The sequence below is a fragment of the Theropithecus gelada genome, chromosome 10 (genome assembly GCF_003255815.1).
Source record: "Theropithecus gelada isolate Dixy chromosome 10, Tgel_1.0, whole genome shotgun sequence".
Lineage (NCBI taxonomy): Eukaryota > Metazoa > Chordata > Mammalia > Primates > Cercopithecidae > Theropithecus > Theropithecus gelada.
The window spans coordinates 81,062,398-81,087,943 of NC_037678.1; the positions used below are offsets into that span (position 1 = coordinate 81,062,398).

Here is a 25,546-nt window from a genome sequence, read left to right on the forward strand (position 1 = left end):
TGATGGGGTTGTTTTTTCTTGAAAGTTTGTTTGAGTTCCTTGTAGATTCTGAATATTAGCCCTTTGTCAGATGAGTAGATTGCAAAAATTTTCTCCCATTCTGTAGGTTGCCTGTTCACTCTGATCATAGTTTCTTTTGCTGTGCAGAAGCTCTTTAGTTTAATTAGATCCCATTTGCAAATTTTGGCTTTTGTTGCCATTGCTTTTGGTGTTTTAGACATGAAGTCCTTGCCCATGCCTATGTCCTGAATGGTGTTGCCTAGGTTTTCTTCTAGGGTTTTTATGGTTTTAGATCTAACATTTAAGTCTTTAATCTATCTTGAATTAATATTTGTATAAGGTGTGAGGAAGGGATCCAGTTTCAGCTTTCTACTTATGGCTAGTCAGTTTTCCCAGCACCATTTATTAACTAGGGAATCCTTTCCCCATTTTTTGTTTTTGTCAGGTTTGTCAAAGACCAGATGGTTGTAGATGTGTGGTATTATTTCTGAGGGCTCTGTGCTGTTCCATTGGTCTATATCTCTGTTTTGGCAGCAGTACCATGCTGTTTTGGTTACTGTAGCCTTGTGGTATAGATTGAAGTCAGGGAGCATGATGCCTCAAGCTTTGTTCTTTTGGCTTAGGACTATCTTGCTAATGCGGGCTCTTTTTTGGTTGCATATGAACTTTAAAGTAGTTTTTTTCCAATTCTGTGAAGAAAGTCATTGGTAGCTTGATGGGGATGGCATTGAATCTATAAATTACCTTGGGCAGTATGGCCATGTTCACGATATTAATTCTTCCTATCCATGAGCATGGAATGTTCTTCCATTTGTTTGTGTCCTTTTTTATTTTGTTGAGCAGTGGTTTGTAGTTTTCCTTGAAGAGGTCCTTCACATCCCTTGTAAGTTGGATTCCTAGGTATTTCATTCTCTTTGAAGCAATTGCAAATGGCAGTGCACTCATGGTTTAGCTCTCTGTTGGTCTGTTATTGGTGTAGAAGAATGCTTATGATTTTGGCACATTGATTTTGTATCCCGAGACTTTGCTGAAGTTACTTATCAGCGTAAGGAGAATTTGGGCTGAGACAATGGGGTTTTCTAAATATGCAATCATGTCATCTACAAACAGGGACACTTTGACTTTCTCTTTTCCTAATTGAACACCCTTTATTTCTTTCTCACGCCTGATTGCCCTGGCCAGAACTTCCAACACTATGTTGAATAGGAGTGGTGGAAGAGGGCATCCCTGTCTTGTGCCAGTTTTCAAAGGGAATCCCTGTCTTGTGCCAGTTTTCAAAGGGAATGCTTGCAGGTTTTGCCCATTCAGTATGATATGGGCTGTGGGTTTGTCATAAATAGCTCTTATTATTTTGAGATACATCCCATCAATACCTAATTTATTGAGAGTTTTTAGCATGAAGGGCTGTTGAATTTTGTCAAAGGCCTTTTCTGCATCTATTGAGATAATCATGCCGTTTTTGTCTTTGATTTTGTTTATATGCTAGATTACATTTACTGATTTGCATATGTTGAACCAGCCTTCCATCCCAGGGATGAAGCCCAGTTGATCATAGTGGATAAGCTTTTTGATGTGCTGTTGAATTCGGTTTGCAGTATTTTATTGAGGATTTTTGCATCAATGTTCATCAGGGATATTGACCTAAAATTCTCTTTTTGTGTTGTGCCTCTGCAAGGCTTTGGTATCAGGGAGATGCTGGCCTCATAAAATGAGTTAGGGAGGATTCCCTCTTTTTCTATTGATTGGAATAGTTTCAGAAGGAATGGTACCAGCTCCTCCTTGTACCTCTGGTAGAATTTGCCCGTGAATCCGTCTGGTCCTGGACTTTTTTTGGTTGGTAGGCTATTAATTATTGCCTCAATTTCAGAGCCTGTTATTGGTCTATTCAGGGATTCAACTTCTTCCTGGTTTAGTCTCAGGAGTCTTGGCTTCAAAGAATGTCTTTATTTCTGCCTTCATTTCATTATGTACCCAGTGGTCATTCAGGAGCAGGTTGTTCAGTTTCCATGGAGTTGAACAGTTTTGAATGAGTTTCTTAATCCTGAGTTCTAGGTTGATTGCACTGTGGTCTGAGAGACAGTTTGTTATAATTTCTGTTCTTCTACATTTGCTGAGGAGTGCTTTACCTCCAACTATGTGGTCAATTTTGGAATAAGTGTGATGTGGTGCTGAGAAGACTGTATATTCATTCATTTGGGGTGGAGAATTCTGTAGATGTCTATTAGGTCCACTTGGTGCAGAGCTGAGTTCAATTCCTGGGTATCCTTGTTAACTTTCTATCTCATTGATCTGTCTAATGTTGACAGTGGGGTGTTGAAGTCTCCCATTATTATTGTGTGGGAGTCTAAGTCTCTTTGTAGGTCTCTAAGGACTTGCTTTATGAATCTGGGTGTGCCTGTATTGGGTGCATATATATTCAGGATAGTTAGCTCTTCTTGTTGAATTGATTCCTTTATCATTATGTAATGGCCTTCTTTGTCTCTTTTCATCTTTGTTGGTTTAAAGTCCGTTTTATTAGAGACTAGGATTGCAACCCCAGGCTTTTTTGTTTTCCATTTGCTTGGTAGATATTCCTCCATCCCTTTATTTTGAGTCTATGTGGGTCTCTGCATGTGAGATGGGTCTCCTGAATACAGCACACTGATGGGTCTTGACTCTTTATCCTTTCTGCCAGTCAGTGTCTTTTAATTGGAACATTTAACCCATTTACATTTAAGGTTAATATTGTTATATGTGAACATGATCCTCTCATTATGATGTTAGCTGGTTATTTTGCTCATTAGTTGATGCAGTTTCTTCCTAGCATCAATGGTCTTTACAATTTGGCATGTTTTTGCAGTGGCTGGTACTGGTTGTTCCTTTCCATGTTTAGTACTTCCTTCAGGAGCTCTTGTAGGGCAGGCCTGGTGGTGACAAAATCTCTCAGCATTTGCTTGTCTGTAAAGGATTTTATTTCTCCTTCACTTATGAAGCTTAGTTTGGCTGGATATGAAATTCTGGGTTGAAAATTCTTTTCTTTAAGAATGTTGAATATTGGCCCCCACTTTCTTTGGGCTTGGAGGGTTTCTGCTGAGAGATCCACTGTTAGTCTGATGGGTTTCCCTTTGTGGGTAACCCGACCTTTCTCTCTGGCTGCCCTTAACATTTTTTCCTTCATTTCAACTTTGGTGAATCTGACAATAATGTGTCTTGGAGCTGCTCTTCTCGAGGAGAATCTTTGTGGCATTCTCTGTATTTCCTAAATTTGAACGTTGGCCTGCCTTGCTAGGTTGGGGAAGTTCTCCTGGATAATATCCTGCAGAGTGTTTTCCAACTTGGTTCCATTCTACCTGTCACTTTCTGTACACCAGTCAGACGGAGATTTGGTCTTTTCACGTAGTTCCATATTTCTTGGAGGCTTTGTATCTTTTCTTTTTACTCTTTTTCCTCTAAACTTCTCTTCTTGCTTCATTTCATTCATTTGATCTTCAATCACTGATATCCTTTCTTCCAGTTGATCGAATCAGTTCCTGAAGCTTGTGCATTCATCACGTAGTTCTCATGCCATGGTTTTCAACTCCATCAGGTCATTTAAGGACTTGTCTACACTGGTTTTCTAGTTAGCCATTCGTCTAATCTTTTTTCAAGGTTTTTAGCTTCTTTGCGATGGGTTCGAACTTCCTCCTTTAGCTTGGAGAAGTTTGATCATCTGAAGCCGTCTTCTCTCAACTCATCAAAGTCGTTCTCCATTCAGCTTTGTTCTGTTGCTGGCAAGGAGTTGCGTTCTTTTGGAGGGTAGAGGCACTCTGATTTTTAAAATTTTCAGTTTTTCTGCTCTGTTTTTTCCTCTTTGTGGTTTTATCTACCTTTGGTCTCTGATGATGGCGACGTACAGATGAGGTTTTGGTGTGGATGTCCTTTCTGTTTGTTAGTTTTCCTTCTAACAGTCAGGACCCTCCACTGCAGGTCTGTTGGAGTTTGCTGGAGGCCCACTCCAGATGCTGTTTGCCTGGGTATCAGCAGCGGAGGATGCAGAGCAGCAAATATTGTTGAATAGCAAATGTTGCTGCCTGATCATTCCTCTGGAAGCTTCATCTCAGAGGGTTACCGGCCGTGTGTGGTGTCAGTCTGCCCCTACTGGGGGTACCTCCCAGTTAGGCTACTTGGGGGTCAGTGACCCACTTGAGGAGGCAGTCTGTCCGTTATCAGATCTCAAACTCTGTGCTGGGAGAACCACTACTCTCTTCAAAGCTGTCAGACAGGGACATTTGAGTTTGTAGAGGTTTCTGCTGCCTTTTGTTTGGCTATGCCCTGCCTCCAGAGGTGGAGTTTACAGAGGCAGGCTGGCCTCCTTGAGCTGTGGTGGGCTCCACACAGTTGGAGCTTCCCAGCTGCTTTGTTTACCTACTCAAGCCTCAGCAATGGCAGGCGCCCCTCCCCCAGCCTTGCTGCCACCTTGCCATTCGATCTCAAACTGCTGTGCTAGCAATGAGCGAGGCTCCATGGGCGTGGGACCCTCTGAGCCAGGCATGGGATATAATCTCCTGGTGTGCCATTTGCTCAGTTGGAAATGTAGAAATCACCCATCTTCTGCTTTGCTCAGCTGGGAGCTGTAGACTGGAGCTGTTCCTATTCGGCCATCTTGGAACTGCCCCTCCACTCTCCTTCTTTAAAACAGGGATTCTTAACTGGGGGTCATAACAGTCCCTGGGCCCAATTAGATAGACTTCAAGGATTCCATGAATTTGGATAGAAAAAAAATTATTTTTATTTTTATTAGTCTTTAACAGGCAACAAATCCCAGTAATACTGGAAGGAGCAGCAGGTGCATGACCTAATTCACATTTTAAAAATTTTCCTGGAATTGGTGGAAACACTGCAGGAGGGAAAAATTGAAAGTGGGAATATTAGTTAAGAGGCTATCAAGTTTGCACAGGTGAAGGATGGCAGCGGGTTTGCACAAGGGCAGTAGTAGTAGTGGGAACAGTGAGACGTGGTTCGATTCTAGATGTATTTTGAAACTTTAGTTGACTCATTGATGACTTTGAGGTGCAAGGGAAAGTATTTTGGCCTGAGCATCAAGATGGATGGGAGTGCTATTTACTGAGCTGGAGAGAATCAGATTTAAACGTGTTGGTTAGAAAAATCAAGGGTTCAGTTCCAGATGCCATGATAGATTATAAAAATAAAATATGGCCTCAATTCTTCATCTTTCACTGTATACATCCTTTTTTTTCAGGTAACATTATAGGTCATTCCCTCTCTGGCTCTAGGTTTAGCTATGTGATTTGATTTGCTCCATGGGACATTACCGACATCCCCATATTTTCAAATACTTGTGCATTTCAAACTGTTCTTGCATCTCTGCCATCATCATGAAAACATGTCCAGGCTGGCAGATGCAGAATGAGAAACATAAGAAGAGAAGCCATGTGGCCCTGGTCACCCCAGCCAAAGGCATTCCTAGATTAGGGAACAGTCACCTGACAAGTATGTACAAACCCTGGCAAAGCACTTGAGCTATCTAGTCTACCCACTGCTGTTGCCTGAAGATGCATGAGCAAGTCTAGACTAGATCAGCTGAACCTCGCAGGTTTGTGAGCTAAATAAATGAATAAATAAATGTGTGGCTTCTTGTTATGTAATATTTTCATGGCAAAAGAGACCTGACTCAGGATGTTTCCTCTTCACCCAAATATGAGTAATGCAGTAGCACCTCATGTCAGCTGATCTTAGTCTGTGGAAAACAGCACTGCCCTTCCATTCTAGATTGTTTGCACATTGCAAATGTATCAGAAAATTTGTAACAGAAACTGAATCATAAATGAATGACTAAACCACAAAATCCAGGTTATTTACTTCCACAGGCCTATTCCAAAAAAGGTCCAGCTTGGCTGATAAAAAAAAAAAAAGTGTTTTTTTAATTTTTAGTTTAGGAATGTTTATTTATGTTTTTAGTACCAAATTATTATATTTTTAAAAGTTATTGTCAAATTTGAGAAACTTCTCTCAAGTGCATGGTTTCAAGGCACTTGTTTTCTTTGAATCGCCAACCCTCAGCTACTTATGTGTCATCAATGTCCTCATTGACTTGGTTTTCGATATTCTCTTGCACAATAAGGAACAGAGGTGTATGTTGCATGAAGCCAATGAAACCAAAAGTTCAAGGCCACTCACTTGTCCATGGACATTATGGGCCTGGGAAAAACCCTAGAAATATATTCACATGGTTATGTATCTTCACAAAATGTATAAAAACAAGAATTTTTAACAATGACTGGTTAAGATAATCCTGTCTCTCCAGTCCAGCTTTCAGTATCACATTTCTCTCTAGGTGTTGCTTGGAGTTGGGGTAGCTATGGTTATTTGGGGGCTACAGCTAAAAGGGAGGTTGTTGGTGATGCATTTGGTTTGTAATTAATGGGATATATTTATGTTTTTTGCACTCCATTTCCACTATAGCTCATCCTTGCTAGTCACTCCACTGTAGGAATGGCTTCTAGGAGTTCTCCAGCATCTCCGTGTGCTGACTCAACCGGCATCACAGCACAAAGATCCAGGGTGAAAGAATGAAAAAGGCCAGTATTTGCTAGCACAACAGTATAACTATAGTAAAAAGTAATTTAATTGCACATATTAAAATAACTAAGAGTATAATTGAATTGTTGAAAACACAAAGGATAAATGCTTGAAGTGTTGGATATCCCATTTACCCGGAAGTGATTATCACACGTTGCATGCCTGTATCAAAGTATCTGACATAACCCATAAATATATACACTAACTATGTACCCACAACAATTAAAAATTTAAAAAATTTAAAAAATAAAATGAAACACACACACAAAAACAAAGATGCAGGACAAGAGGGCATATTGCATATAACTGCCCTGCAGCACTAGATGTATGTGCCTGGAGGAAGTCTGCCTTTTATATAGCTTAATAAGCCCTGCAACACGGGTGCAACTATGTGCTAAGGATGCTAGAAGGTAATTACAAAAAATTGCTTTAGAAAATTGACAAGGTTAGAATATATCATTTAACTGCAATAAAGAAAGATGTTTTGAAGGTTATTATTAAAACGAGAAAAATTAAACTTTTCTGCTTTGATTGCATAAAAATAAGACTGTACCTTTTTGGTCATCTTTAAATTTATTTATTATATAATCAAAGAAAAGCTAAGAAAGAATGGAACATGAAAAAACAATCAAATGATTAAATCGATAAAAATTATTCTGATATCAAGAAGCCCTTAACAGCAAAAGAATTTTCAGCACACACCAAAAGCAAAAATTTATTAGAAGGAAAATTTTGAATAGAAGTAATGGTTTGGTTCTTATTTGATAAATTTAATTAATGAAGAGTGAATCATGAACATGGGGAAATATTTAAATTCTTACAGATTTGACACAAAATATAACAAGTATGAAGAGAACATAAACTCATCATAGTCAGAACAAGGAAGACATTGATGAGCAACTGGTGATGTAGTTCATCAGTTTAAAAAGTATTAAAACTAACCATTATAAGAGTAAATTTTAAGTGCACCGATATGTTATAGTCAAGAAATGCAACAAAGATTTTCCAGAGTTGGATAATTCTAAAAAAAGTATGTGCCATTACAAATAACAAGTTATGACACCAAAAGGCATTTTTAAAAATTTCAGTAATAAGAAAAAAATGTAATCTGACATCCTAGAGGAATGGCTGTGTTATATTTCTATTTTCTCTATAGAAGGATGTTTCAAAATAATTTTTGTATTTGAAGGTAGAGAGATGATCAAAACATTTACAGCCCATATTTGTAGGAGTCAAGGTATTACAGACGTGGGGTGGGCAGTTTCTTAATAAAGGTACATTGTCTCTCTGATTTTGTGATGTTTGCATTGTCAGCTTTATAACTTGGTAATTTGTCATAAATAATTTTCCCATTCTAAACAAATTCCCAACTAAGTTAGAATCCACAGACGCAACTTCTAAACTCACGTCTTTTAAGGTTTATGGATCCTGTTTGGTGGGCCATTGGCTACTTTTCTTGGATATGATTGCTTAGAAGTTTCAATTTAAGAAGTCAACTGAAATATATATAAAGGACAACGACAGTTCAATTGACTTAGAAACATCATAGTCAAAAAGTAATATGCTCAGCAGCTCTGTCTATATTTGTGATGGTTTCCATATAGCGATTTAACTTCTGAAATTCATCTACCTTGGGTGTAGTGTTCAATAAACTGAAATCCTAATAAGAATAAGTGGTTCTAAGTGAAAATGATGTTAACTAAATGCAGGTCAAAATTGAGTACAGGGATTTTTTTTAAGCAAATAAAAGTATAGATACAACTTTGATTATATGGCTGAAGGGGAAAGGCATAAGGATTTTTACCAAGTATTTAAAAGTATTCGTGACCAAAGGGGAGGGAGAACACTAGAACAGATACCTAATGCATGCAGGGCTTAAAACCTAGATGACGGGTTGATAGGTGCAGCAAACTAACCATGGCACATGTGTACCTATGTAACAAACCTGCACGTTCTGCACATGTATCTCAGAACTTAGAGTAAAAGAAAAAAAGTATTAGTGACTAAAAATGATGATCAGCTATGTACACTAGATACCAAAGAGGTATGCCCTGGGATATGATTAATTCAACAGAATAGTAAAAGTAGAAGTTGTGAGTTTGGAATGCCTGGTCCAAAGGCTTCGCCAATTAGATTCTTCATAATTTTTAAATCTAGTGTAGTTACTGAAGTTGTATGACCTTTGTTTTCTTTCTAGAAATTCTACCAATCCTAGCATTTGAATACAAGGAATATCAAACATGTATATACTTCATTTAACCTACTGTAAATGAGTCATACTTCAACATTTTTCTAATTGGCAAAAAAATACATTATTTTTAAGAGGTAGAAAAACATAAGTTATTTCCATTTTACTTTTGTAATGGCAAAGCTGTGGCAAATCAAGTACTATCAAAAGTGTACTATATGGCAAAGGTTGCAAACTGATGACCCAAGGGCAAAATCTTTTCACTGATTAACCAAATCAATGTTTGAAGTAGGAGGTTCATGATGTCATGTGTTATTACTGGTGACATTAACCTTCTTCATTTGAAGGTGTGGTCTGTCACACAGTAAAATGTTACTATATTTTTCCCTTTGCAATATCTTGAGGATGACATTTAAGATTATGCAAACATCCTGTTCTCTACAAACTTTGTCCCAATATTTTTAGTATCTGTCAGTAGATTGTGTCTGCCACAATTATTGCTATACTCTTTGACAAATGGTAATTTTCTGTTTCTCTCATTCCTTCTATGTTTATTAATTAGAATTCTTCAGTCAAGGAGAGCTGTCCCTTCTCCCCCATTTGTTTATTTATCCAATTATTTATTTATATCACCATGTACATGTGGATATTTATTTTATTCTAAGGGTTATAATGTAAAATTCTTGTATATAATGCAAAATAATTTTATATTTGGTTGCCCCAATTTTTCTAGTTTCGGCCACTTGGAGCTCCTGCATGTTGGTTTCCGTGTCCTGTGTACATGTTCTTATTATTTTTGAGTGCTACCTTCCTTTTTGGCGACACAAAAATTCTGAGCAGTTCTCATAGTTTCCCTGCCCCAGTCATGGAATCAATCACTCTTCAAGGAACCTTGTTTTCTTTTGTTGGAGAATGGTGTTTAGAAACCACCAAAGTCTGGGTGCTAAGTGCTATAGTTTGAGTGTATGTGTTCCCCCAAAATTTATATATTAGAACTTAACCCCCAAGGTGATAATATTAAGAGGTGGGGCCCTTCGGAGGTGATTAGGCAATGAGGGCCCTGCCCTCATGGACAGGATCAATGACCATAAAAGAGGCTTCAGAGAGCTGCTTTTGCGCTTCCATTCTTTCCACCATGTGAAGATACCGAGATGGTGCCATCGATGAAGAAGGAGCCTCCACCAGACACTGAACCTGATAGTGCTTTGATCTTGGATTTCCCAGACTCCAGAATCACGCAAAATAAATTTTGTTGTTTCTAAGTCACCCAATCCCAGGTTCTTTGTTATAGTGCACAAATAAACTAAAATGAGAGGTGTGCTCTTTGCTACTGGAGTGTCATTAACTGTAGGTTCTCTCAGAGTTAGGAAATATACATATGTATACTAACCCATGCATGTGTACACATCTGTATCATAGACAACCTCAATCTAATCACAAGAATCTAATCCAAATTGAGGGATATGTAACAAAATAGCTGAATAGTACACTTCAAAAGAGTCAAATTCACAAAAGAGGAAGGAAAAATAACTCAGATTGCAACACACTAAGGAGACAACAACTAAACACATTTTGGATCTTGGACTGAACAGAAAAAGGATGTTAATGAGAAAACTGATGAAATTAAATAAGGTCTATAAGTTTAGTTTACAGCAGGAGTTGGCAAACTATAGTCCATGGCCAAATCCTTCCTAGATCTGTATTTTTTTTTTAATAAGTAAAATTTTATTGGAATATAGATACCTTCATTTGTTTATGCATTGTCTGTGACTAATTTCTCACTACAATAGTGGAATTAAGTCTTAGTGACAGACACCTAAAACAGTTCCTATCTGGCTCACTAGAGAATAATACAAATTCGTCATTTATAGTATTGTGCCAATTTAAAATTCCAATTTTGGGTAATTGTACTATGGTTACACAAAATGCTAATATTAGGGATGAAGAATACACGGAAATATTTATACCATTTTTTTGCAAGTTCTCTGTAGGCCTAAAATTATTTCATAAAAATACAAAAAAAAAAAAAATTAGCTGGGCATGGTGGTGGGCGCCTGTAGTCCCAACTACTTGGGAGGCTGAGGCAAGAGAATGGTGTGAACCCAGGAGGCGGAGTTTGCAGTGAACCAAGATTGTGCCACTGCACTCCAGCCTGGGCGACAGAGCAAAACTCCATCTCAGAAAAAAAAAAATTCATAATAAAAATTTTAAAAGTATTTGAATGAGATGCTAACATTTAAAATACAGGAGATTTCACAAACAATTTCTGTTTCTTTTGAAAAATTAGGATGTCTGATAATGCTGGCCAACAATCAGAGCAAGCTGAAAGTTGGTACCTTTGATTAATATGTATGATACTGACTTATTGTCTCAATATCCACTTCCATAGCATCAGAACCCTGATTTTTATATAGGCACGAGGTATTATATAAAAGACCGTATTTTTCAGTATCTCTCGTACCCACAGGTGGTCAATGGAATGTAAGTACAAGTGTTTTAGTGAGACTTTAGGGAAAGCTCTTTAGAATGAGACGGCAGGCCGAATGAGCCCTGTTTGACCTTCCCCGCCTCTACTGATTCTTGTCTAGTAAATTAATGTGATGACTGGAGTTTCAGCAGTCCTCTTGGACCATGAAGTGAGAAAGAACTCATGTATCCATCCCCACTTCAGGTAGAACTCAAAGATAGAAGAAACCTGTGGTAGATTTGCTGTTTTGTTTGTTTGTTTGTTTGTTTTTGTTTTTGTTTTTTTTCCCACATATTCTTGTACTCATGCCCAACATGGCAAAACTCTGTCTCTACAAGAAATACAAAAATACCACTAGCCAGGTGTGGTGGAGTGTGCCAGTAGTCCCAGCTACTCTGGTGGCTGAGATGGGAGGAATGCTTGAACGTGGGAGGTGGAGGTTGCAGTGAGCTGTGACCACACCATTGTAACCATTGCACTCCAGCCTGGGCAATAGAGCAAAAAAAGAAAAAGGAGAGAGAGAGAATTGTTTCAAAAAGGAAAGAGAATTAGAATTTTCAAACAAATGCTAAATCATGTTCTCTTAAAAACAGTCATAAAAATAGACTAAATAATTAGTATTTAATAATAATTATTATTAATAATAATTAAATAAAAATAGTAAAATAATTAGTTATTTATATAATAGCAGATTTTAAAAGATTTAAGATTACTTTTATTAAATATATATAAGTATGTATTAAGAGTATATTAGAAGTGACAACCTATAAATTAAAATACTCAAGAGCTATTAACAGTTTATATCTCTAATAAAAAGTAGTACAATTCAAATTGATGTTTTTATATTTACTATTTTTAAACTAAATGCCAGCTTTCATCAATAAAATTACCATGACAAGAGGCTATTTCAACTTATTAGTGTTCCTATACTGCTATGTTTTCAGATAAACTTTTTAAAAGTACACTTCTGTGGAACCTTCTGCTTTTAAACAATATCTCGGTTACAAAAGAAACTCAAGAATGTCAAGCCCTTGTTTTCAATTTAGGTATTTATAATTTCTTCTGCATCACAAACCTTTAACAAAAAAGCAAGAATATGTGCACGCTTACAAGTGTCTCAGGCTCTGAAGACTCTTTGTAAAAGGTAAAAACTCTTGACAACACTCTGGAAAAGCTATGATGATACGGGTGTGTTCTTACATGTCATGTTGACTCCTGTGGATTGAAGGCATACACATACACACACTAAATTGCAGACACAAGTAACCACTGTTAGCCCAAGCAAGTGATTTTCTGTTTCACTAAGCTCTTGATTGCTGATTTCAAATTCTTGTATGCTGGTTTGCTGTGCTAACCCTTGATCTATTATGTAAGGACTCAGCCTCATCTAATGAAAAATGCCTGGGATTCACATTTGCCAACGGTTAACAGGAAATGTTTCTCAAAAGCAAATCCAAAGGTCAGACAGGAGAAAATTCCTGTGCTGCCATGTTCAGCAAGAAACTTCAGTGAGGTCCAGTGAACACTGACATAGTGGGAGAAAGCTTAGGTGGATATTATCTTGACAAGGCTTGATGTATGTAGGGACTGGGGGCTTCATTCACCAACACATTTTGGTTGAGCATGTCTCCTTGGTGAAGAAACAAGCTCTAAAGTATCACTGTCTAATAGAAACATAATGTGAACCATAAAACACAATAATATAGAAGGTCTGAAGTGAATATAAAATGTCAAAATTAATAGCACAATTTTGTAATCACATTATAATCAAATGTGAGTCACAAATACAATTTTTAATTTTCCAGTAGCTGCATTAAAAAGGGAAAAATAAAGAGTTGAGTTTAATTTTAATAATGTATTTTATTTAACAAAATATCACCATTTCCACATGTATCAGTAAGGCATTTTCATTCATTTTTCCATAATAGGCCTTTAAAATCCAGTATGCATTTTATGCTTTCAGCACTTCTCAATTTGGAGTAGCCACATTTCAAGTTCTCAATAGCCACAGTGGTTAGTGGCTCCTGTATTGGGCACTCAAGTCTAGAGGAACTTTGTGATTTACTGTGATGGTTAAAGGATCTTTGGAATGGTAGTAACCAGAGAAGAAAACAATGACATTTCAAATATAACAGATTAATAAAATTTCTAAAACATGTTGATAGAAATTATACTAGCAAGACAAAAGCTGACACCAACTAGTTGGGGTTTTATTTTAGTTTAAAAATATGCCTGTTCTAAAGCAGATACTTTTCAGTGTAGGGGAAGTATGTTAATGGAAATTGGCTCATTTGTAACTAAAGTACTTTGCAAGTAGAGGAATTTTGGGGACATTAAAGTATGCCAGAATAAAATCCATTAAGCCTTAGTTAAAATCCCAAGCAAATAATAAAACATATTTATTTATATTCTGCAGCATGGATAATAAAACATAATAATATAGAAAGTCTGAAGTGAATATAAAATGTCAAAATTAATAGCACAATTTTATAATCAGCTTCCAATGAAATTATTAGTCTTTAGAACAGAATTCATTTACATCGAAAATTGACATGTAAGGATTTTCTCTTGAGTCAAATGAGCTCATTTAAATGATCTATAGATACATTAGGTCAAATAGAAGGTACAGAGGTCAGGTGGCATGTTAAGCTGTAAAACTTCTAGCCAAAAATTAGTACTATGTCAAAAATGGAAAAAACACACTCTTCTGACAGTTTAAGTAAAAAAAATTTTAATAGCTTAAGTACCCTAACATCAACAAAATATTTCAAGCATTAAGGCTGCCAAATTACCTGATAACTCAGTAATACTTAAAGTGTGTGCTTTCTAGGGTAAATTTTCATTTGCATTCCAGGAGATTATGAAACAAATAGTTTGCACAAAACATAAACGGAAAAAGTTATACATTTTTAAAACTTTCTGATTCTATATTATTCATGTGTTCATTGTAGAAAAATTGGGAAAATGCATAAAAGCACAAAGTAGAAAAAAAATCACTCAGAATCCCAGTACTCAAGACATTGTTGACATTTTAGTATACATCCTTCCAGGTTTAAATTAGCATAATTATTACTGCCAAGTCTTTGTGATAAAATAAACTCATGTGAGCTCTCTTGTAGATCTGGTTCCTCCAATAACTCTGATAATTCCACTTGATACATACATACCCACACACTTCCCCTGTCCTACGCAGCTGTCTACCCAAGGGCTATAGGGAGTTCAAGGGTTCTCTAATCTTGGGTTGGTCTGTCAGTATCCATCTCCTGTTTTGCTCTTCCTCTCACTCCATCCTCTTCAATCATACCCGGAACAAAATCCCCAAAATAGTAAGACCTCTGTCTGGACATGCTTTCTTCCAGTTAGCTCTAAGATTTGTAATTCTCCCTGATTTGAGAAGAAATGGTGCTTGCATAGAGACACCAATTATCATCTTTGATTATTTACAATCCCAAAACAATAGCATAATCCGGAGAAGACATCAACTTCTCTCTCTTACCAATACTGTTGGAACTAGCTGATAAAGATAACACTTTGTATTTTACTAGACACTAATTTGTGTATGGAAGAACCTACTTTCTCACAACTAGATTCAATAATAAATATGTATCCGTTGTTTAAAAGGGCAGATACTGGCTAGGGACTGGATAGTGAATTGTGCATAAATCAGACATGGTCTTTTGACCTCACAGAAGTAATAGTTTAATAAGGAAGATAGTTTGTAATCAATTAAACAAATGCATACATAATTATACACTGGGAAAAATTCTTTGAAGGCGTGAATATTGATGTTGAGATGAGATAACACATTCCTTTTATTCAGCTTTATTGAGGTATAATTGATAATTTATGTATACATTATGAATTAATTACTAAAATCAAGCTAATTAGCATATTCAGCACCTCACAGAGTTACCAATTTCTTTCTTTCTCTCTTTCTTTCTTTCTCTCTTTCTTTCTTTCTCTCTTTCTTTCTTTCTTTCTCTTTCTTTCTTTCTTTCTTTCTTTCTTTCTTTCTTTCTTTCTTTCTTTCTTTCTTTCTTTCTTTCTTCTCTCTCTCACTCTCTTTCTCTCCTTCTTTCTTTTGACAGAGTCTTGTTCTGTCACCTAGGCTGGAGTACAGTGGCGCAATCTCGGTTCACTGCAACCTCTGCCATCTGCATTCAAGCAGTTCTCCTGCCTCAGCCTCCTAAGTAGCTGAGATTACAAGCAGGTGCCACCACATCCAGCTAATTTTTGTGTTTTTAGTAGAGACTGGGTTTCACCATATTGTCCAGACTGGTCTCGAACTTCTGACCACAAGTGATCCACCCGCCTCAGCCTCCCAGAGTGCTGGGATTAGAGGTGTGAGACACCACACCTGGCTCTTTCTTTCTTTTTTTAAACAACATTACTCATCTTCATTCTTGCCATGATGGCCAGTCATTTGAAAGACTGGCAAGAATTCAGGAAGTTCTCTACCCATCTCTCCAGACCTGATTCTCTGCTCAGAAGCATACCACTGTGGTACAAAAGTAAAAATAAAAATTAAAAATAAAGCCCAAACACAATGATCTGTGTGGAGAGTTCCTATACTGGTTTTAACACATTTTAAATGGCTTCCTAAGGTTGGATCATTAACATGAGGATGCTCTCCTTTTAATGTGTAGTAGAAATCCTTCCAAAGACCATCATAGAGAAGAAGGTGACTTGGGGAAGCTTCTATTAGATTTTTTGTGGTAATAGGTGAATTAATCCTGTTAACTCTCCTGTGGGCTTGAAGTTGATCTCAGATACGCTAAAAGAAAAGCTGTAATATCAAAGTTGTTGACAGCTTTCTGTATTAGGAAAGTTGAAAACCTGGGGAAATGTTTGGGTCTTTGTTTACCAGAAGCTCTATATTGAGTGTCAGTATATGCAAAAGTAGGTCAAAGGTCTGTTTGGGAAAAGTCAAAGAGCTAGGATGGCCTCCACGGAAGAGTAAAATGAATTTGGTAATGGTGAGTGGGAAATTAAATAAATCAAAAAGGGAACGATAAGAGAAGGGATACATACAGGGAGAGACAGACTAACAGACAGAGATACAGAAAATGACATTAGGAAATAGAAGGAGAAACAAAAGAGAAATATGTACACAGAAAGATATAAGAAGAAAGCAAGAGGAGAGAGAAAAAGACTGATAGACACACACATGCACGTGTGTGCACACACACACACGCACAAACACACAAACACATACACACAGGCCAGGGGGTGGGAGTTGGAGAAAAACCCCAGGACCTGCTAATAATTCACACAGCCAGTGAGAATTTCCCTGTAGCTAAAAATGTCTGATGCTTTCAGAAATGTTAATAACCAACACTGAACTAAAAGTTTTCTCTCATTGTGTGTAATAACTACTCTCTGTAAATCTCAAGTCAGCTAGCAAATATTTCCCCTAGCATTAGAGGTATTTTGCAGAAATGAAGGAAGAGACAGGTAACCAGTCTAGGACAACCACACTGGTGAGAGATGATGCTATGGGCTACACGAGCCCCAGAACAACAAAAAAAGGGAGAAACAGGTTTCCCTGTGGCTGACTCAGAAGAGGTGAATGAACTGTCATTTGTCAAAATTATTATTGAGGAAAGTATATATAATACTTAATGCTATGTATGGAAAGAGGGTTTTTCATTTATTGAGTATTTATTAGCTTTGTGCTTTAAAGATCAGATCTCATTCTTTAAAATAACCCTACCAATTGGTTGTAGACATTTTCATTTTTTCATATAAAAAAATCAAGGCCTAAGACAGAATTTCCAGGAAGTGGTGCATGGAGGGGGAACCCAAAAAAGATCAGCTCCCTGAGGTTTGTTGACTGAGCTAAGAGACCAAAGCGACAAAAGTAGCTGGAGTTTTCAAGATGGAATACCAGAGGAGAGAGCTGGAGACCGGGGTAGGGGGAAAGTGAGGCAGGAGAGAAAGGAAAAAATACAAATTCCAGAGAATCAGAGATTTGTACAATGTCTCTCTCAAGTATTCAACTGAGTAGTGATCAATTCAAGCATGTGAGGGAACTACTTGAGGCTGAGGAAAGAACCACCTAAAACGTTTAGAGGTTACAGTGGCCAACCTTCACACAAGGCCATAACAGTTTCTGTTTTCATCAGCAAGACTGGAAAGGCTGAAGATTCATGGATGTTAGGTAAAGTACTCAGGGAGGTCTTGAGGAAATAAATGGAAATAATTACCCTAGACTGAGCACTGCCCCAGTTGCAGAGAAGAAATCTTCAAGCAAGACCAAAAAAAAAAAACAAAAACAGAAACAAAAATAACAAAAAACGGCTTCCACATTACTTAACTGTGTCTCAAAACAAAGCTCAAGAATATTTACAGGACTATAAAAATAACCAGCACTGGCCAGGCACAGTGGCTCATGCCTGTAATCCCAGTACTTTGGGAGGCTGAGGTGGGTAGATCACCTGAGGTCAGGAGTAGTTCAAGACCAGCCCAGTCAACATGACGAAAACCTATCTCTACTAAAAATACAACTTTGAGACATAGCAATAGAAACTATATATATAGAGAGAGATAGATAGATAGATATGGATATATAGATATAGATATAGATATGTATATATATATATTTTTTTTTGAGATGGAGTTTCACTCTTGTTTCCCAGGCTGGAGCGCAATGGTATGATCTTGGCTCACCACAACCTCCACCTCCCAGGTTCAAGTGATTCTCCTGCCTCAGCCTCCCAAGTAGCTGGGATTACAGGCATGCGCCACCACGCCTGGCTAATTCTATATTTTTAGTAGAGACAGGGTTTCTCTATGTTGGTCAGTTTGGTCTTGAACTCCCAACCTCAGGTGATCTACCCACCTCAGCCTCCCAAAACGCTGGGTTTACAGGCATGAGCCACTGCGCTGGGCCAATAGAAACAATTTAAAATGAAACACATAGAAAAATAATCTAAAATAAATGAACAACATATGAGCAACCTGTGGAACAACTTCAAGTGGCCTAATGTACGTGTCAATGGATTTTCCAATGAAGTGGATACAAAGGAAGGGACAGAAGAAGCATTTGAAGATATAATGGTTGAATAAATTTCCAAACTTAATGAAAATAATGTATCTAAGGATTTAACAAGCCCAGTGAATACTGTCAAAAATAAAATCAGATCAAATTAAAAATTTTTAAAGTGTATTGTGCATGTAAAATAACAGTTCAAGAACTAGGTGACCTCAAGCCCAGTCATAAGAAGCTCAGAGGCATGATGTTACAGACTGGCTTACACAGCAAAAATGGGGAAGTTTTTAAAGGTTAAACAACTTTTAAGATCACAACTTCAGGCTGAAGTTTCATGGACGTTAGGTAAAGTATTCAGGAAGGTCTTGCGGAAATAGATGGTAATAATTACCCTAGATTGAGCGCTGCCCCAGTTGCACAGAAGAAATCTTTAAAATGATGGGTTATTTAACCTTTAACCTTTAAAATGATGGGTTTTATCATGAAAGTTTCAAGATCACAGAGGATTAGTTGAAAGTGTTCATCTTATACCATCTTTAGAAGGCAACGTAAGCTTGGTTTATGATGATCAGAGGTGTTTACAAGAAATAACTTAAGTTTCGTTTATGTGGCCTAATTGGCTTTGTCTGTTCAGAGAATTCTGAAGTCTGGTCTCCATGTTATTTTATATTCACAACTCCAAGCACAAGAAACATGAAAAAAATGACACTATAACACATCATAATTATATTGCTCAAAAACAATGGTAATAAGAAAGTCTCAGAAGAAGCCAATGGGGGAAAATATATGAACACAGAAAAATAAAGTTGCCATCAGAGTTCTTATCAGAAACAATGCAAATAGGAAGACAGTAGAGATAAATCTTTACTGAAAGAAAAAAAAAACTATCAATCTAGAGTTCTAAGTCCAACAAAAACATATTACAACATTGAAGGTGAAATAAAGATATTTTGAGACAAAAAAGCCTGATGGAACAAATAGAAAAGACATAGCAAGGTGATGGACATAAACTGAACCATATCAATAATCACATTAAATGTAAATGGTCTATAAACCCCATTAAAAGACTGAGATATCAGTTTGGATAAAAAGGCAAGACTCAACTCTGTGCTGCCCATAAGGAACATAGTGTATAGACAGACACAAATAAATTGAACTAAACAATGGAAAAGGATAGGCTAGAACTAACCAAAAGAAAGTTGGAATGCTTATTAATATCAAAAAATGTAGATTTCAGAGCAAACAATATTACCAAGGATAAATTTCATAACAATAAAAGAGAAAATTCATCAAGACTAAACAATCCTAAATGTTCATATGACTAAAAACAGTTTCAAAATACATAAAGCAAAAACTAATAGAACTGCAAGGAGAACTAGACAAATATGCAATTATTATTGAACATTTAATGCTATCTCAATAACTGATAGAATAGACAGAAAATGTTTTAATTTCAGTAGTAATTAGTAATAATTTAAAAAACCAAGCAACCCAACTAACAACTGGGCAAAAGATTTTGAAAAGCCTTTAATGAACAGCCCTTCGTGAATATTTAGAGATGACATCTAGACACATAAAATATGTTCCATATCATTAGTCATTAGGAAAACGTAAAATGAAAACAAAACAGAGTATCACTATACTCTCATTAGAATTGCTATAATTAAAAAGATTAACCAGACCAAGTGTTAGTAAGAATGTGGAGGAATTAGGGCTGGGCATGGCCTGTACAGGCTCAGGCCTGTAATCCCAGCACTTTGGGTGGTCGAGGTGGGCGGATCACGAGGTAAAGAGATGGAGACCATCCTGGCCAACATGGTAAAACCCCATCTCTACCAAAAGTACAAAAATTAGCTTGGCGTGGTGGCACATGCCTGTAGTCCCAGCTACTCGGGAAGCTGAGGCAGGAGAATCACTCGAACCTGGGAGCCGAAGGTTGCAGTGAGCCAAGATCACACCACTGCGCTCTAGCCTGGTGACAGAGAGCAAGACTCCATCTCAAAAAACAAAAAACAAATGAACAACAAGAAATAAAAAACAATGTAGAGGAACTGGAACTCTTACCCATTCTCAGTGGGAATGGAAAATTGTATAACCCACTTTGGAAAACAGTTTGGCAGCTTTTAATAATGTTAAATATATGCCTACTATATGATCCAGCCATTTCATGCCTAGGTATTTACACAAGAGAAATGAAAGCATATGCCTACAAAGGCTTATATACACATTTATAATAAACTTATTTTTAATAGCCAAAAAGTGGAAACAACACAAATGTCCATCAACAGGTGAATGTATAAACAACTTGTGCTATATTCATACTATAGAGTACTGTTTAGCAATAAATAGAATAAAATACTGACACATGCTACAACATGTATGAACCTTAGCATAATTACGCTAAGTTAAGGAAGCCAGAGGAAAAAACATAATGAATGATTTCATTTATATAAAATTCTAGGAAATGCAACTTAACATACAGTATCAGAAAAAAGATCAGTGGTTTCCCGGGGATAGAGGTTGGGCAGACAGGAAAAGGCATGAGTGAGAAATTTTAAAAGGTTGTAATAAAACTTTAGGGTGATGGAGATGTTTGCTATCTTGATTAAATTGATGACTTCATGGTTGTATACATATGTCAACATGTATCAAATTGTATACTTTAAATATGGGCAGTTTTGTGTGCGTGTGTGTCAGTTATAATGCAATAATGCTGTTCTTTTTTTTAAGGAGAGTAAACATTCAGTTTTTTAGTTGCAATGGTAACATTTCGAGTGCTTGATAACCATGTGAGGCTAATGGCTACTGTATGGTCTGTGCAGATATAAACATTTCCATTAATGCTGAAAGTTCTTCTAGACACCACTGCTCTAACTCCTCTACTGTATTTAATAAGTGAATGATAAATTTTAGAAGCACACAGGGATTATTCTTCCTCTCACAAATGCTTCAGGTACTTTATCCAGTGTTTACAGTACTCTGTAATATATGCAAAGTCTCTCAAATATCATGATGCCACACCACAGTGAAAAATTTGTCTTTCTGTAGTTGAATCAACACAGGTTCTTTCTCTGCCTTTTTTTTTTTTTTTAAATCACAGCTTGCAACCATTTTCTAAGTGCTCATTGACTTCTCTACTTGGCTAGAGCTATAGAAATGACCAAACACTCCAGCTGTGTAAAATGATCTCTGTATTTAATCTCTCTTGTTATACAGAGATAATGAGAAACTTGCATGCATTTGGAGTGCAACTCATGTTTGTGAAATATATTACTAAACTGAAATTGCTGGCACTTCTAACATCATCTTTAGTTTATGTTATGGGAGTTGAATTTCAAATCACCAGAAATTCAGAAACAAGTACACTAAATTACCTGCCCAAGGGACAGTACCATTTTTAATTTATGCTATACTTTATTTTGATTTTTAAATAGTATTTTCCAAAAACTAAATGACATCAATTTTCGATATGAACCTGTACCTCTGCCCCAATTTCTTCTCAGGAGTCAGATTAGTGACCTGAGTATGACTGAATAATCAATCTTTTTGAATAATCAATAATTTTCCAAGCATAATTTGAGAGTATACAAGACTGACTGAAGGATAGAAGAGAAGAATGTTTTGTTCTCGGAAAAGTCCAGTTACAAGAAAATGCTCAAGAACCAAGCATATTTTCTCACCATAATTCTCAATTTGGAATCAGTTAAGATAAAAGTGAGGGTCAAAAGGCCTAATCAAACTTGGACATCTACCCATGAAAACACAGGTCATCACTAAAGCAGTCAGTTTTTGCTTTTGTCTAGCTTTTCATGCTCAGTTCAGTATCTCATGCCAACCAGAAGCTATATTTAGCCGTTGTTGCACATATTTTATATTTTAAAGGGAGAAATAATTATTAAGAACTCTGGTACAAAGCAATTTCCAAATATGGAGTCTATAGGGAAAGGGAATTAAAAGCGTTCTGTGGTGGAAAGATGTTGGAGCCACTACTGGACTTTATCAGCAAACACCTTAATTAAGTGTTAATACCTTGGCAGGGATTAGGTAACTGCTGGCAGAGAACAAGGCCCTCGCACAAGTGAAGGATTAGAAGGGAGCCTGGCAGCATTGTGAAGGCTCTAAATACCAGAGGCTTATTTGGGGAATGGGCCATGTCTAAGACAAATTGGTATTCTCTAGAAACAATGTGAAAGGCATTTGTGTGGAGTTGGAACAGAAGCTCTGTCTTTTTTCTATCCCTAACCTGCTAGGTAACCTGTAGATTTGGTAATGCCTCCATCATTCACCCTCCTTTTACCTATACCTTTTGCCATGTAACATTGGAGTGGCTCCCCAAAAGGTAGGTATATTTCTCTACCCCATGTGACTTGCTTTGGCCAACAGACTGAGTAACGTATTTGTCCTCTAAGACTACATCTTGAGAGACCTGTGTGTTTTCTCTTCTGCTCTTGCACCACTGCCCTCAACTTGAGAACATACCTTGGCTAGCCCGCTGAAAGATGAGAAACAGAGCAGATTTGAGTGGCCCCAGTCTTCTCAGCTGAGGCCAGCCTCAATCACCCAACAGCCAGCCAAGTACAGAAATGCAAGTGAACCTAGCTAAGCCAAGATCATAAGAGCTGATTCAAAAATCAATGAGCAATAAACATTTACTGCAATATGCCTCTAAGGTTTTGTAGTTGTTCGTTATGCAGCTTGACTACAGCAGTAGATAACTGATAGGGCAACCATGCTGTCTGAAATGTTTGAAAATGAAAGGGTTTAACTAGATGGTCTCTCAGGTGCCATATAGCTCAGCCTTCTGCAACTGAACCAACACAAGGTCTTGGACTGACCCATCAAAATCGTTTCTCTGTCACCTTAGATGTACCTATCACAGAATGCACTGTCAAACTCTACCCTACAAATTGCCTCTAAGTTAAACTTATCTATGCAAAGTCATCTGCTGGAGAATTATAATTTACAAGATTTGTGCCTTTACTTTTTAAAATTGTCTGCAAAGTTGAAAGACAGGAGTGACAAATTTATGGCTCCATGAGACCCCGTAAAGCTTCCATTTGCTTACAGAGAATAGAGAAAGAAAGAAAGAAAAGAGGGAAGAAACACAAGAAGGAAGGAAATAAGAAGGAAACAAGACAATCCAATACCTTAACAAATTGTGCACACTCCTTTAGATCACCCTTGAGTCCACCGTTATTTTTCTTATCCCAGCCAATCTCACTCAGTTACATTATCCACACAGTCCCAGGAGGAATCTAAGTATGTCTAGCATGGTTAGCAATAACACTTTTGGATTAAGCTTTTGGAGGAATGAGCTCAAGTCTCCACTCTCTTGGTTAAGAATGATATGACTTTGGGCAAGCTACTTGACCCCTTTTAGCCTCAATTTTCTCATCTATAAATTTAAGATTAATACCTGTCCAGACTACTTCAGAGGGTCATTCTGAGGAGAAAATGTGACAACATCTGTAACACTGCTTTAAAAACCCTAACGTGCTTCAGAAAATGTTAGGCTCTATCATGAGGACAGTTGCTAAGGGCAAAGGTCTTTGTTAGGGAAGTGATAAGGTAACTAACTTAGTTAAGACCTGGGGATCTCTCAAGGTCTTCCATGGAATCTTTGATACATGCACTTCTTCAAGCAACACTAAGCAGGATTCCAATGATCTAGCATAGAAAAAAAAAATTCCTCCCTCTTTCCTGTCTTGAAAGCAATATTTGGAAAAATATCAGGCTACCCTTGGAAGTAGCTACTCAGGGATCCTGCCTTTGTGTCCTTACTTTAAACCCCACCTTAGAAATATAAATGGAGGTTGGAAGCTAATAGTGGTCCCAAGGTGAACAGATTTTCTTAAGGCACAGAGCAGGAAGAGCTGAATATAGTCATGTGTTATCCAACCCTCACCACCCAAGGGCATTCAGGTGCCACACAGAGCTGACCTTAGAGAAGATTCAAATAAGGATCCTCCCCCTACCCCAATGTTACTGTGAATCTGTGCACAGCAAGAAAACCAACAGACAGATGGCACTGTAAATATCAGGTGCCAAGTGTACACTGCTTCTTCTATGCAAAAGCCAAATAAAAAGTGAAAGAGAATCATCTTACTTTTATTATTGTCTCCATATACAGGTTAACTGTGAAACTGAAGCAGATCTGCCCATAATAAAAATAAGAGCCCCGTTATTTCACCCAAGTCACTTTCTCATTAATCAGATGGAAGTGGGCTTTAATTGTTTTAATCTTATGCAATAAAAGCATCTAAATATCCTATAAATAAATTATACACACTGATGATCACTCTCTTAGCTGAAGTCCCTGAGGCATCTTCATTATAAGCAAATATATCAATTTCCGGTCAAACTGCAGACATTCCACTCACAACCTTTGCTGTTACATAGTCCTCTTTCATTTCTGCTGTTTGCCCTATACTCCTGTTGCAGAAAACTCCCTCTCTCTCATTTCAGGATGGACCTAAAAAAATTTGGTTATCTGGATTTATCTACATACTTGGTCTCCAAATGGTAAGATTTCAAAAGTGCCACCAATGTCTTGGTAGAGTCATAAGCAAACATTCCTCAAACGTGCCTAAAACATAATTCACATGTAGGAAAAATAATTAACAGCGGATCTGTCACTTGTTCTTCCTCCTTGGGATGTCCTTGAGGAAGCATTGACCTAGACAAGACTAGATCTCCTTGTAAACACTGTGATGCAATTTACTAACAGGACGATAAACCCAGAAACTTCTCTAAGGTTTTAGCAGGTTATTCCTGGTCTGCCTTGATTGCTTCAGGCAATTAGCTGGAATTTATGAGACATAGTCTGCTGGAGAATGGACTTTATTCATGTAGGCTCCCTACCTGTGTGACTAACAAAGTATAAAAAACTGGCCAGGCATGGTGGCTAATGCCTGTTATCCCAGCACCTTGGGAAGTTGAGGCAGGAGGATCGCTTGAGCCCAGGAGTTTGAGACCAGCCTGGGCAACACAGGGAGACCTCGATTCTACAAAAAGAATAATAAAAAATATATTAGCCAGGCGTGGTCTTGAACACCTGTGGCCCAAGCTACCTGGAAGGCTGAGGTGGGAGAATTACTTGAGCCCAGGAGGTTGAATCTGAAGTGAGCCATTATTATGCCACCACACTCCAGTCTGGGTGATGGACAGAGCAAGATCCTGTCTCAAAACAAGCAAACAAGCCAAAAACAAAACAAAACAAAACAAAACAAACAACCTTGAGAAGCCCTAAATCTAAATAACTTAATCTGAACTAACTTGTATCAGACTCTTAGGTAGTGCCTGTCAGTGACTCCTAAACCAAAATGCATCCCAGTGCAGAAAA

General features: G+C 37.4%; 1 protein-coding gene across 3 annotated transcripts in view; it reads right to left on the bottom strand.

The window, feature by feature from the left end:
- PAK5 (p21 (RAC1) activated kinase 5) overlaps positions 1-25,546 on the bottom strand; it is a 302,429-nt gene that overhangs the window by 180,625 nt on the left and 96,258 nt on the right. The gene's annotated exons all lie outside the window — the stretch shown is intronic.